Source organism: Lissotriton helveticus, chromosome 3_1, assembly GCF_964261635.1.
Source record: "Lissotriton helveticus chromosome 3_1, aLisHel1.1, whole genome shotgun sequence".
NCBI lineage: Eukaryota > Metazoa > Chordata > Amphibia > Caudata > Salamandridae > Lissotriton > Lissotriton helveticus.
In genome coordinates, this window is record NC_136061.1 from 973667200 (window position 1) to 973682446 (window position 15247).

The 15247-nt window shown below is 44.3% G+C and overlaps 1 protein-coding gene across 1 annotated transcript in view; it reads left to right on the forward strand.

The window, feature by feature from the left end:
* LOC144824823 (twist-related protein 2-like) overlaps nucleotides 1-8041 on the forward strand; it is an 84447-nt gene extending 76406 nt beyond the window's left edge. The window contains exon 2 of the mRNA XM_078683817.1: nucleotides 6657-8041. The gene's annotated coding sequence lies outside the window, so the exon portion shown is untranslated. The remainder of the gene's footprint in view (nucleotides 1-6656) is intronic.
* The last annotated feature ends 7206 nt before the right edge of the window (nucleotides 8042-15247 follow it).

The following is a 15247-nucleotide window of genomic DNA, read 5'->3' on the forward strand; positions in this document are numbered from 1 at the left end:
TCTTAGTGATCACAATGCCATTACTATGTCGACTTCTATCTGGGGGACTATGCCCACACTTAAGCATAGGATTATTGATGAAATTACCCCTTGCAGGCAAAATGGTATTAGGATCAAATGGTGTGGGGATAACTCTGATAAATTGTTGCAGAAAATAGTGGGAGCAGGTTCTGAAGAGTTATTCCGCTGCCTTGATGATGATGCTGCCCCTTGGTGTATTATCGCCGATTTCGAAAAACTCGGCGAAATAATTAAAAGGTCCCCCACCATCACTAAGGGTATATCAAAGAGGGCATCGGTAGGTTGGTTTGACAGAGCCTGTACGAACTCATTACAAGAACTAAAGAGGGCACTGTCAAGCCACCCTAGAAACAGGGAAGCCGTTATACACCTCAGGGCAAGCTACAAAAAACAGCTAACCCGTAGAAAACAGGAGCTTAGAGAGGAAGCTTTGGACAACCTGACTAAAGCGGCAGAGCTGCGTGATAGTAAGTTATTCTGGAGTACTGTTAACAGCCCATTCCTCCAAAAGGAGGAATTTCCAGTTTTAACAGCCCAGGTTAGTGAGGACAACTGGGTCCAATATTTTACAGGAATCTTCGATCCTGCCAGAGAGGATCATGATAGTTCAAGTGCTGTTATCTTAGGATCTATACAACCTCTGGGGATTACACTTTCTGAAGTTGATAATGCTATCCGCACCAGCAAGGGGGGGAAGGCCCCATGACCGGACGGAGTTCCGGTCGACCTGTATAAGACCGATACGGCGCTTTGGTGCCCCCTCCTGACCCAGGTTTTTAATGCCTCCGTTAGTGATAATACACCTTCCACATGGAGTGAGTCCATAATTTTGCAGATTTATAAGAAGGGCGATAGAGGTGAGGCCAAGAACTACCGCCCTATCTCCCTTCTGGATTCTTCGTTAAAAATTATGAGCAGGGTCCTACTGTTACGACTAGAGGAATGGGCTGAAGCCAACAATATCCTTGCGGACTCCCAATTTGGTTTCCGTAAGGGTCTCGGCACTATTGAGCAGTGCATTAATTTAGATCTTGTCATTGGGAAATATACCAAAGCTAAGCAGGGCTCTTTATTTCTCTGCTTCGCAGACCTCTCTAGTGCCTTTGATCTGGTGGATCATACTCTCCTATGGTCCACCTTTACTCGAAATGGGAGCCCAGCTGCTATAATTCACTTCTTAGCCAGACTATATAACAAGTTGTCAGCACAGATTCGCTTCGGCCTAGCGGGGGAATGTACGAAGAAGATTAAGGTTAAATCCGGCATTAGGCAAGGTTGTGTCTTGGCCCCGTTACTCTTCTCCCTTTTTATAAATGCTATGGAATCCGACTTGAGGAAGGTCCAAGATGATGCTCCTCAAGTCGAGGGCCAAGCTATCCCGGTACTGCTCTATGCTGACAATACTGTCTTACTCTCGAGAACTCCGATAGGTCTGCAAAAATTAATGAATCACTTTTATGATTTTATTAAGGGGAGGAAATTAAAAATCAATAATTCTAAAAGTTTTATTATGGCTTGCGGGAAAAAGGTGAATCAACTTAAATCATTCCAGTTTAAGGATCATAGAATTGAGGTTGTGGACACATTCTGTTATTTAGGTATAACTTTTAGCAATAATGGGTTGTGGGCCCCAGAGATACTTAATATTAAGGCCAAGATGGGCAAGGGGTCTTCAGGAGTTTTTCGTTTTGCTTCCAAATTAGGTAGTCGTCGCATTCCTGATATGTTAAATGTCTACCGGCACAGATGTGCCCCGGTTGCTCTTTACGGTTCAGGAGTTTGGGGACATTGGAATCAAGGGGACTTGCAAGTAGCTGAAAATACATTCCTTAAGAGACTCCTTTGCCTCCCCCCTCGGCATCTACCGAACTGATTCATAAAGAGGTGGGGCTGGAATATCTGACTGACCTAACAGGATTGAGACCACTTATGGTTTAGAGGTCAATCTGGGCCAAGGATGAAACAGTATTTACCAGGCGAATAATACAAGACTGTTTTCGCTTGGACAAAGTCCGCCAGATCCCCTGGTTGAAATATGTCTTAACATCTTATAAGGAAATGTTTGATTTGGATGTTTTTAGTGACCCCACATGTGCTATCAATATACCTAAACAGGAGGTCAAAAGTGTTTTTCTGGGGAACAAATCTAAAATGCGCCAAGATAAATGTAGTCATTTAACAACTCATGTATTTTATCAATCTAATAATGAGGAAGGCTATGGCATGCCTAAGTATTTAAAAGTAATTACCAAACAGTCACATCAGTATGTTCTTACAAGGCTGAGATTGGGCATAGTCCATAACCTGGTGGCATTCCCTCGGATGAAATACTATACGTCATCCCCATGCCCGTGCGATGGAACCTCCAAACAGAGCACGATGCATTTTATGCTAATCTGCCCCCTGTATTTGCACCTCCGTATTTGTTATCTCAAACCTCTTTTTAAGAAACATTCTGTGTTTACAGTTGCAAACGCCCTGAGATTTTTATTTGCACTTGATACCTTGGATATCTGTTTTTTTACTGCAACTTTTATTTTAAAATCAGTGTGCATTAGAAAAAGCCTGGAATTCTAATTTTGCCTTTTATATAATCAACTGCTGCTATGTCTATGGTATTCCTCTCAACTGAACTGTTCAATATCTTGTAGTATATTGTAACTCTCTTTTAACAATTTTAATTTGATTGTCTTTTTATATTCTGTGTGCTTTTATGATTGTTTATTGAATAATCGAATAAAGCTTATGAATTGAATTTACTCAGTGGGGGGCCCACATTGCAGTAATGATAAAGTAGGCATTCACAGTAGTTAAGATCCACTGAAATAAAGAATAATTGAACATATAAATAATGAGTACTTCAAATACATATTGACTATTGCGTCTCCTATGACTTCGATAACTTCCTCAAGTTCTATCACTGTGCCCTCTCTGTGGACTATGAGTTATAGTTTCTACTTGACTCTTGCAGCTCTGCAAGATAATCAACAATGTTAAAACTCTTCTACCATTTTTAAGTCTTAGCAATTTGTGTAAGCATACCCTTCGGACTCTCCTAGCCAATCACGACGCTGCATAAGCAGTTCCGTGATTGGTCTGAGCGGCATGTTTGGTCATTCAGGCAGTGCCTGGAAGGCTGGGCATTTACTTCATGGGGCTGTGCAACACTGCCCCGTGGAGAACATTGTAAGTGCACATAATGGTTTGGCAGGCCAAAAGGTATAGCCAAACCATCATGCGCACCTAGAGGAGTGCAAACCACTCATCACTTTGCTCTGGCATCACAGAACCCACTCCCGCCCGACTCCGAGTGCCGTATAGAAAAAGAAGATGACAATAATGTCCTGTTATTATCATTTTCTTTTTTTTTTTATGCACTGCTGAATTAGCAGTGGGGTGACGTTCCTCCGCCTTAGCGGAGGAGCTGCCACCATTCCCCCCTACTGCCTTTGGTGTAATCTTTCATAAAGTTCCCAATTAACCAATCAGGCCTGCAGCTTTTAACACTGCATTATCGCCATAGCTAGCGCCAGCTTTCCCCGAAAGGCAACTTTCAGGTGTGGTCATAAAAAGCAAAATTACAGTTACAAAACAATGTAAACCCCTCCTAACAGCTGAGAGGACCTAACACAGATTATCAAAGTGTAAATTCTCCACCTCAGGGTCTGCAAGAGGGAGTAATCACACCAAAACCGTTTCCTACTATGGTAATCTGTGAGGTTCCATGTATTACAATGCTTGTCAACAGGCTTTAATACATGCCTCGAAGGCCTACTGGCCCCAGCATGTGTTTTTCAGAAGGTCAAACTTACTGGCTTTTTTGTAACCTCCTTTTATAATAAATAGTTTGAAGGCATCAGACATACATTTTGCCAATAATCAAAACAGAGCTATGGTCTTTATCCTTGATTTTTCACCATAAACAACTCAGACCTACTGTATTGAGCACAGGTTTACCCACAAGGAAGCCTTTAGTCAGAACAGTCATAAAATACCAAATGAGAACAAAACGACACTTGAAACTAACAATAAGCAACCCCCCTAGGAGGATATAACAGGATATATCACAGCGCACATCTTGTACCTTCAGGGCTTCTCAGAGGGGGTAACTAGCACCAATGAACTACTATGGTAATCTCTGAACTTCCACGTGACAAAATACCTGTCTAAGGACTTTGACACAGAGTAATAACAATCCGGCCATAAATGCAAAGAACATTAAAGATCGAGCTCTCTCTAGAGGATCGCCTTTAACCCCCAAATGATGGTCCGCCCCTCAATAGAGAAGACAGGAACCCACTCAGTCAATCCACAAACAACTGGAAAACCGTCGAACCCATCACTGAAGCTGAAATTATTGAATTAACCTCCGAATCCAAACCCTCTCCACACGTTGAAGACACCCTCCCTGCCCAACTGGCTAAAACACTCAAACTCTCCCTAGCCCCACTCTGGTCAAAGATTATAAACAGCTCCCTGAAAATTTGAATCATGCCTGACTTCCTCAAAATCTGGCAAGTAACACCCTTACTGAAAATAGCAGGCGCTGACCCAAACGATCTCAACAACTTCACGCCTGTCTCCAATCTCCCATTCTTAGCCAAAATACTAGAAAAATTTGTTCTCCGTTAACTCAACCATCATATGGACAACAACCACCTCCTTGAAAGTGCTCTTTCTTAATTGAGCGCTCTCGACGTGACAACGGACACACACAACGGAACCGCACCTAACTGAAGATCCAATCACTTGGATAAAAACAAACTCCATCAAGCCCACTCCCCTTGAACTGCACCCTTCCCCCCCTTCGACTATGACTACTACTACTACTACTACTCTGCATTCGAATGCTACGTGACATATGCTCTGTTTACTGTTACAACTCTGTGTATACTCAACAGTCACTTGACAAATGCTGTAAAGCGCTCCGATACCTTCGGATCTAGCCCGCGCTATATAAAACTCAGAAATAAAAAAAATAAAAAATATACATGGTTTTCATAATATTAATTTAAACGTATTGCCTTTGTTGTAATCTTTCATAATAAACAGATCAGACCGGAGACATCGGGCATAGCATTTGCCAATGAACTAATCAGGCCTAAAACATTTATTATTAGTCACCTTAACCAACTCAGGGCTAGCATATGGATCTTTCCCACAGAGCGCAAATAAGCCATACATGTCATATAATTACAATTATATACATCATTACATTTGGTGGAACAATATACAACGCCTCCTAAGGGGGATTGACAAGGATTATCAAAGTGCAAATATTCTACACTCAGGGTTTGTCAGAGGGGAACCAAAACCAAAACCATTTTATACTATAGCAATATGTGAGATTCCATATTAAAAATGACCTGTCTGCAGGCTTTAACCCCTTAACTGCGGGGCTAATTCCCCTGCTGTGCTGGGGGCAGGGGCACGTGCAGCGCCCCGGTGCTAATGATGAGATCAGCTCGTCATGAGCCACGGTGGCCGTGTGCTCATGACGAGCTGAGCTCATCATGACCACGCCCGTTCCAATGGAACGCCCAGCACAGCAGGGGAATTATCCCCGCGTTGGCGCGGTGCAACGGTCATGACGAGCTCAGCTCGTCATGAGTTCACGGCCACGTGGCTCATGACGAGCTGAGCTCATCATGAGCATGGGAGGGGTTAACATATCCTTTTCACAATAAATAAGTTAGGCCTACTAACCTTTTTGTAACATTTCATTAAGATCAGATCAATATTGATCATTGGCTTGTCACCATACCAACTCTTGCCTAGTGTATCGAGCATAAGGTGTCCTGCACTCTTTTTTAATGGAAGCACACATCTTCTGCCCAATCAAAAACCTTTGGTGAGAAAGATCAATATGTGGGCAAAGTCTTAACTGCTTTTTAGTAGTGCTTCTTATAGCTCTTATTCTGGTGATAGTATAAGGTCAGGCAAAAGCTGCACAGTAAAGCCAGACCTATAACCCCTTCGCAGCGGGGGTAATTCCCTTCCTCAGCTCGTCATGAGGCACAGTGCTCATGTGCTCATGACGAGCTCAGCTCGTCACGGCCACACCCGTTTGTGTGGATTGCTCAGCACAGCAGGGGAATTATCCCCGCGTGTGAGCGTTCCATGGCTCATGACGAGCTCAGCTCGTTATGAGCACACGAGCACCGTGCCTCATGGCGAGCTCAGCTCGTTATGATCATGGAAGGAGTTAAAAAACAAATTACCAAGGAGTTAAATAGACTTGGTGTAAGGAGGCTAACTGAGCATGTTTAAGTAGGAGTCTCCTCTCACAGTAAAAACAGCACTAGAATGAACAAATGAGCATGTTATTGACAAAATTAAAATACCCGAGAATACCTTTTTTTCAGGGGACCTGTAAAATACACTTGGCAGATAAACACCAACAGCTACAAAAAGATACAGGGTAATATAAAAAAAGTGAAAGATGCCTTTCTCTTTTCAGAACATCAATGGGAATCCAAGGTTAGTTTAAGAAACAACATGAACTATTGGGAAGGATGCCCCTTTGTTATGGACTGAGGGGTGCTCTTGTGTGTGTCTGTGACGAATGGAAGTAATCTCATACAACATATCATAAATAAGATCACTTTGTAACTGTAACTTATTTCTCTTTTCAGGATGTCAACCATGAAGAGCTGAGACAGACCTTAATCAAGAAATTTGTACGAATGCAAATTGCAATCCCAAACACCGCATAGAAGTTCCAATCATTCAGAAGTACTTTCGGGAGCCCCCACATTGCTAAAGACTTTGAAAGGTTGATGTTGATTGCAATGATCCTGGAATACTTCTCTAATTCCCAACAATATTAGAGTTCCTCTTGTTCATGCAAAACCTTGAGGGATTTCAATTGTGTCAAGAATGTTCAAGTATTTCCTTTGCTTCAATGTCTTTGCAAATTCCCTTCTTTCGTAAGGACCAAAGACCTCCCCAAATCTGCACGGCTCCCAAGGTAATCTGTGTGATCCTCCAAGAGAGCATTCAATGCTCTCTTAACCCACACTGATCACCAATAATTATTAATCTTCCTCAGAACACTGAGCAAACTTCAAAAGACCTGAACACATTTTCCTTTTCCAAAAACACTGTGATAATTTATCTTGTTTGCAAAGCCATCAATGAATAGTCATTGGCACCAAAGATCTTTAATGATGGCCTCACAAAGGACATCCTTGAAGAAATCCATTAAATCTGAATTCCCTGAAGTACTTCTCTTATTCCTTATTCCCAAAGTCCATGAATCATTCTCTATTCCCAAAGACCTTGAATAATTACCATTTAACACAAAGACAAATACATTGTATTGATTTCCATTGACCTTAAAAGGTTCTCCTCATTCCCAAAAAACTGTTGGATTGCCATTGATTCTTAAGACTTTGAAGAAGACCTCCTACTCATCAAAAACGGATGGAATGTTTTTGTTCCCAAAGAATTGAAGGAGTCATCTTGTTCCGAAGACATTTTGGAATGCTTTTGCTACTAAGGCCTTGAAGGACTCATTCTGATTCCAAAGGCTGTTATTTGGACCTCATTTCCAGGGATCTTGAAGGAGACATCTTGATCCCAAAAATATTAAAGAATTACCCCCACTCTTTACCCATGTATCAACCTTTGAGCAACTGGACATGTTGCCTTTCCCCAGAGGAGAAACCCTAAGACGGACATTGTTTTCAGAAAGGCAGTAAGTGAGCCCCGCATCTACTATCTACTTGAACTGAAAAAGGAACTCTTCAGAGTAGATGCAGGAATCCTATTGAATATGTTTTTTGTTATAAAAATTAATTAGGGGTTCAACAATATTTGTTTTTAAAACCAAGTCCTGCATCAGAAGTCTATGTCTCCTTGGTATCTCTCCATTAAGTCCTGTTTTCTCCTCCAGTTATGGTTCACTCCTGTGTTTTCTTTTCTGAGTCTGTGACTCAGTTTGTCTTATTTATTGCCCACGACGTTCTCTTCCAGGTGAACAGAACGTTTCAGTGATCAATAAAGAGTGGCTCAAATCCATTTGTCAATGGTCAGTTTTCTAATCCTCAAATGAGTTGTCATTCGCCAGATAGCTCAGGATTAAGTCGTCAATGGGATAGGAAATGCCACCATCCAGGATATAGTATGTTGAATTCAGCTTGGAACAGATTCAGAATAAGTCCAATAAATTACATCTCAATGATGGAGAAAAAAAATCTTTTCCCATTACCTAGCTTATAAGATGAAATAATTGTATTTCTTTAGATTTCTACTTTTTTGCTTAATCAATCAGGTTTATAACTAGTGTGGTCAGTACACCCCTCGGACACCAAACACGTTTCCAGTCTTGGGCTTTCCTTTTATAAAATATTGTTATCATGTGCATTAGTTCAATTGAAGCAGATGAAGGCTACATTTCCCAGATGGGCACTAGTTTGTTATATAAAAGTTATGACATGATTTTTATTTATTTATGTGTTTTATAGAGCGCAAACTTGACCTGTTAGGGTATCAGAGCGCTTTACAGGAGAGCAAAGCAATATACAGACAGGCTTAGAAACAACCAGTAACAGATCGAGTAGTAGATACGTAAGGGAAAGAAGAGTATGTATTTACAGTTTACATAACCAATTACTCAAGACAAGATAACATATTTACAAATTACGTTTACAATTATTCAAGACAGGCCCCAAGTTTCTGATGGGGTGACTAGGTAGTCCAAAGGGAGGCAGTGGACAGCCATAGATCGGGCCATAGTGGTGGTTGAGGCAACATTTAAACGAGAAATGTACCCATAAGGAAGGTTTTGGCATCATTTTTGAAGCGAGTCAGAGTGGAGATTCTTCTGATGTCGGGTGGGAGAGAGTTCCATATTCTTGGAGCAGCCCCGGAGAAGGCTCGATTGTAAGTTTTTTTCCCCAGAAGCGTGCAGGTTGGAGCACGAGGTCTCTGGCAGATCGGGAGTTTCTTGTTACTCCGGAGATCACAAGTTTCTGTGCCAGATATGCAGGGGAGTTAGAGTATAAAGCTTTGTGCGTGATGCATGCTAGTTTGAGCTGTATTCTTGCCTCCAGGGGAAGCCAGTTGAGAGCTACATGATGCCATGTCTAACAGACGTGGAGTGATCCGGCAACCCTATGTATAGAGTCAAAGACAAGTTTTTTCTTTGGAGATTACCAGAACCTTCAGAAAATTACAATAAACAAAAGTCAAGTGGAGACTGACTTATGTATGATTTAACAACAGCCATGTGCTTGTGACAAGAGTAGGTGGGTTGACGAGCGAACCACATGTATACAAATTATGCTAGTCCAGTACAGAAAGCCACGTACATAGCAATGCCACTTCGCCCGAATCTGTCCTTCAGCACCCTTCTTCCCTCACTATTCCAGTACTAGGACCCACACGTGGCTCTGTCTGCATCTGGGCTGCAGCACATCCACTATTTTAGTTCCTAGACTCCTACACAGTGTTGCCAATTGATCATACTTCTGTGCAGTTATGGTCACTACACTCGAATCCACTAGAGTATGCCACACAACCCTTTGGCAGTGCACTTTAATCCTAAAATGTAACACTCCTCTTTTTCAAGAGCTGGAACTCAAACACATATTTACTGATACACCACACTCCTCGTCCTTGGAGACCCTGGCTGCCCTAGAACATTTTCAGGATCTGGGACCGAAGCATAGCTTGCCCTGTTCACCTCAGTCTTTGTCAGCAATACCATTTGTTCACCATTACTGATGATTCATACAGTTCTGCTAAAGTACCACAATTCTTGCCCTGTTTTTGGTTTGCAATGCATCGATTGGTACATTATTCACTGCAGCCAGCACCCGTAGTCCTTGCAAAAGTATTAGTATTACCGCACAAAATGCCTGCCCAAGTAAGGGGATCTACGTTTATTAGCGTCCTCGCCTGCCCCAGACTTGAAGGCTGTGAACATAACATTACTTCCAAAAACAATACCATGGAGTATCCAGTCCAAGCTTGCTTAGCTCTATAAATTTTCAGCACAGTTTCACCTCACATAGTCCTTCAGATTCACAGGGGTGCTGGAACGAGGTAAAACTGTAAGGAGACTCCACGAATCATTGCAACTCAGACACTTTCTCTGGCATCCTTTCATTAGCTGATTTTTCTCCTCCAAAGCCGCGATCGCCCTCCTCTGCTTGTCCAGTGGCAATCAGCGAGAGAGGCGCTATGTTGTTCACTGTGCCGTCAAATAGTTCCTGTGAATCTTTTTGTTCTCAGACATAGACATAGTTTCATTTGGTAGCATCCATTCTGATAGTGAAGACATTTACCCTCGTAACCTTGTCCGTGGCCAGTCACCATGAGTGGTTGAGGTTCGATGCATATCTTGCCTTCTGAATGTTACTATAGGACCAAGACCATGTCAACCAAGCTGGATTTCCCATGATCAGGTGCCTCTCAGTTTACCTGCGATTTTTTCTGCCATCGTTGTCTACCCACATCTGATCGAGACACAGGCGTCCTCATTTTATGCTCAGGTAGTGTCATGGGTATGGGCTGACCTAACAACACAGTCATCGGGGTACATACAAGTAAGAAATGTGGGGCAGGGGTTCCATATTCTCAAATAAACCGTATCAGGGTCAATTCTAAGTCAAACATTTGCTCTTCTGCAATATTTAGCGACTTCCTTAACATGTGCATGAGCCACTTAATTTCTCTACTGGGCTGTAGTCAATTGGACATGATCCAGTGATGATAAATACCAAGTGTTTCCATAGATCCCTGGGATTCCTTATGTCCTTATCTTGAAAGGGTGGTGCATTTTCCACTTTCTCTCTTGAGGGCGCCCATAAGTGGCTGCTATGTTTTACAGTTTGAAAAGGATGTCCTCGGCTGATGTTAATTATATGAATGGAGCCTCCGATAGCGGGTGAACCTGGCTAATTACTAAAAACAGTAATCCGCATCATCAGGTGTGTTGCACAGGCCCACACCGACACATTCAAAGGGGTGAATGCTATCTTTCTTTCTAGAGCTGGTTTATTTCCTTGACAGAGGCTTAGTAGGTGAACCTCTGGATCAGACCTTCTGCACGTTCATGGCCAACATATCCCATTTGGTGATGATGATTGAACAGCCCCTGATGTGGAACCTGAGGAAGACACAGATAGCTGTTGCCTGATGTTCATTCACATATGTAAGTTCTTGTTGGTGCCTTTTGTGCGGTGATGATTGTGTTGTAGGATATTTCTTTATTTGTTCTCTCCTTTTGCTACCATCAGTAATTGCAGGTATTTGTCCTGAGCAGTGAATGTAAGCACCTCATCCTGGGGCATAGAAACGTCGCTTGCAAGCCTCCTGTACTCTTCAATCTCATTTGCTTCATTGCGCACTCTCACCGTTACTGGCACTGAGTGCCTCAACAGGTCAACAGCTGGTTTGCCAGCCCAAGGACTGAGCTGCCACTTCTAACTGGTGTTCCTTTACCTTGATGACCCATTATTTGTTATTTGTGAGAGTTGCAGGGTGCAAATCATTAAGACTCCAACTCATGCCTTGTGATAACTGATGTCTGGGAAGAGGACAAACAGATGGGAATGATGACACACTCAGAAGATGGCAATTCACTTTTTTTTGTATCTGCAAACACTGATTTCATAGGTGTCCGTGCACTTCAACCATTTGGCCTTCTGGGGTAGCATGGCTCCCATCAACAAATATTGGCATAAACCATGTGGTTTGTTTGATGAAGGCGTTTAAATAGGCCCCTGAGGTTGCGGCTGAGAGCTCCTCCCTTGTTGGCTTGGTTGTCTTTCGGGTGTTTCTGAGTAAACGTCCACTCCATCTAGATTTGCAAAAAGCACTTGCAACAGCTCGGTTACTGAAGTTTCTGGGGTGTTTACACCGCCCATTGTAGAGGGTCTCACTGAAAACTAGCTGCCACTGTTATAACTATTCACTTATTGGAGTTCTGCAGACACACAATAGACTAAAGATTTTTGTCTTGATGTAGTAAGAATCCATTCCCAAGAAACCTAAGGGGAAGGGCAGGTTTTGGTGGGTTTGTGGAAGTCTTGTGTTGTCAAACTTTTAAAAGATTAGGTTGCAACTGCAGGTGTAATCTGCAAGGGGAGGATGGTGCTACTAAAATGCAAATTTGGGCAATGTTGTTGCGAAAGCTAGGGTTGGGATGGGGTATCTGGGGCATCTGACAGCCTGGGGTCTCAGTGGCTCCATCCCACCATCCACAGGGATTTGTCTACTTTTTCCTACAACTCTGTGTCCACAGGTCTGAGTTTGGTCATCCCTCAATCAGGCACCTCACAAACAATAACATTGTTACCTTCAGGTTAGAAGATAACCAGCCTTGGAACCAGTCCCTTCACATTTATACTTTAACAACCATTGCCAGTACCAACAAAAGATGACCAGAGCCTGTAGTGCATATAGGGCACACTTTAACTAGGTGCGCTGCGGGGCACAGGGTCCGTGCACCTATTACAATGAATGCGCCTTTCCCAGGCCCCTTGTTCCATTCACACTAAGTGCCAATGGGGGTAGAACAGGCGCACACACCTGCTTTCAAGACCCATGGTGCACTTTGGCATTATGGAAGGGGATGCTTGGCAGCTCTTTCTGTGATCTCAATGGGGTGCTCCCTCATTTGCACACTTTGCCTCTGCACCTGTGCTATGTTACATATGCATGCAAAAAGAACAATTGATGGACAGAATGCAGAACAATGTCATACATTCACCCAAGTACAGCGGTCTGGTTCTCAAACCATAGTTTTTTTGCTCACCATGCCAATGGGCTGTAGTCAATTGGAAAGGGTATGCCCAGACGTGGGTCCCGTGCTCACTACATCACTGGATTCAAGCTAGCTTGGCTGATGAAGGGTGATGCCCTGAAACCGGTCCCAGGTGTGGTGAGTAAAAGAATTATGGATTTAACCCAGATCCTTGTGACTGGGGGTAAACATTTGCATTGTCCAGCATTCCGTCCATCAATTGTTTCTTTTGCGTATGTCGCCCAAGTGGGAAGGGTATGCCCAGACGTGGGTTCCATGCTCACTACACCACTGGATTCAAGCTAGCCTGCATATATCGCCCTAAGAGGGAAGGGTATGTCCAGACGTGGGTCCTGTGCTCACTACACCACTGGATTCAAGCTAGCCTGGCTGATGAAGGATGGTGCCATGAAATCGGTCCCAGGATGCTTTGATTTTAATGGTACCTGTGTGCTTAACTGTGCCCACGGAAGTATTTTAATTGGCATTACCTTTATTTTCATTACTTGTGCCCCAATATCGGCGTGTTAGCCTTTGTTTTCTGTTTTCTGCTTGTTGCCATTTGGTTGTGCCTCCAGCCCGTCCCTCCCCCCACGCTCCCGCCTCCCAGCCGCCCCGCCCACGCTCCGCCCCCCTCCACCCTCCATTAATGATAGCTGGACAATCGCGCAGCATTTACACGCAGCGGTCGCGCCCCATGCGCGCCGAAGGTGCGCCAAAGGTAAGCCCGTCTATGCCCGTCCGCGCCTGGACCGCGCCCAGCGCCATTCCCCCTGGTCCCCGCCGCTCCCAACCCTCTAGATTCACATATGATGCCGCTACTCTCCTCGCCCTCAACCCCGGACGTACACCACTATGCAGCGAAGCTACTCCTGGACGTACTCACGGCCCATTCGCTTGCCTCTCCTGCAAGTTCAAGTGCTTCAGGACTCTCGCCAAATCCATGTCCTCCAATCACAGTTCCGACTCTAACTGCCTAAATTGCATCCTGCTCAATACCCGCTCGATCCACAAACACGCAACAGAACTTTGGGACCTACTCGACACTGCGTCACCTGACATCGCCTTCCTTACTGAAACATGGATGAACACATCATCAGCACCCGACATCGCCATAGCCATACCGGACACATACAAGATCATTCGAAAAAACCGCACCAATCAAACTGGAGGAGGCATCGCCATCGTCCACAGAAACACCATCAAAATCACAACCAACTCCGACGACAATCTTGCAACCGCCGAACATCTCCACTTTCAGATCCACACCGACCCCAGGACCACACTTAGAAGCACCCTCATCTACAGGCCTCCAGGTACCCGCTCTCAATTCAGCAATGACATCACGGACTTCATCAGCCCACACGCCCTCGCCTCCGAGAACTACATTCTACTAGGAGACCTCAACTACCACCTTGAAAACAAACACGACAGCAACACCACCACCCTTCTGGACAACCTGGCCAATCTCGGACTCAAACAACTTGTGGACACCCCCACCCATGTAGCCGGACACACGCTCGACCCCATCTTCACCTCCAGCAAGCACATCTCCTTCGATCGCACTACTGCTCTCCACTGCACGGATCACAGCTGTGTTCACTTCAGCTACAAAACCACCCTGACCCTTAACCGTCCACAGCCTATACCTCGGAGAAACTGGAACAAAATCACCTCCGACCAACTCCTCACATCACTCAACCAAAACCCTCCCACCATCTCAATGGACCCAAACCAAGCGGCCATCAACCTCAGGCAATGGATTACCCACAGTGCTGACGAATTAGCACCCCTGAAAAAGCACCAGATGAAATCAGCCAGAAAAAAGGCTCCCTGGTTCAATGACGAACTTAAAAAATCCAAGAAGCTATGCCGCACCCTGGAAAAGATATGGAGAAAAAACCCAACCTCCGACAACATGGCATCCCTCAAGTCAGCCACCCGCAAACACCACCAATTGATTCGATCCGCCAAGAAATCAGCTTTCAAGGATCGTCTCGACAACAACTCTCATAACAGCAAGGAACTCTTCAACATCGTTAAAGAATTCACCAACCCCACCGCAGCATCCAACGACATCACTCCCTCCCAAGACCTCTGCGACGCGTTATCCTCCTTCTTCTACAACAAAATTGCCGACATCCACAACAGCTTCGAGAATACTCCCAGCGATCTACCCTCCCCACCCCCCTCAGATCCTGCTCCGCCAACTAACAACCTCAGCGCCTGGAACCCAATCACCACTGAAGACACCATTCGCCTGATGAACTCAATCCACTCTGGCTCGCCCACCGACCCCTGCCCCCACCACATCTTCAACAAAGCTGACTCCGTCATCGCACCCCATCTCCGTGATGTCATCAACTGCTCGTTCAACTCTGCCTCCTTTCCAGAAAGCTGGAATTACGCCGAACTCAGTGCCCTTCTGAAGAAACCCACAGCAGACCCTTCTGAACTTAAAAACTACCGACC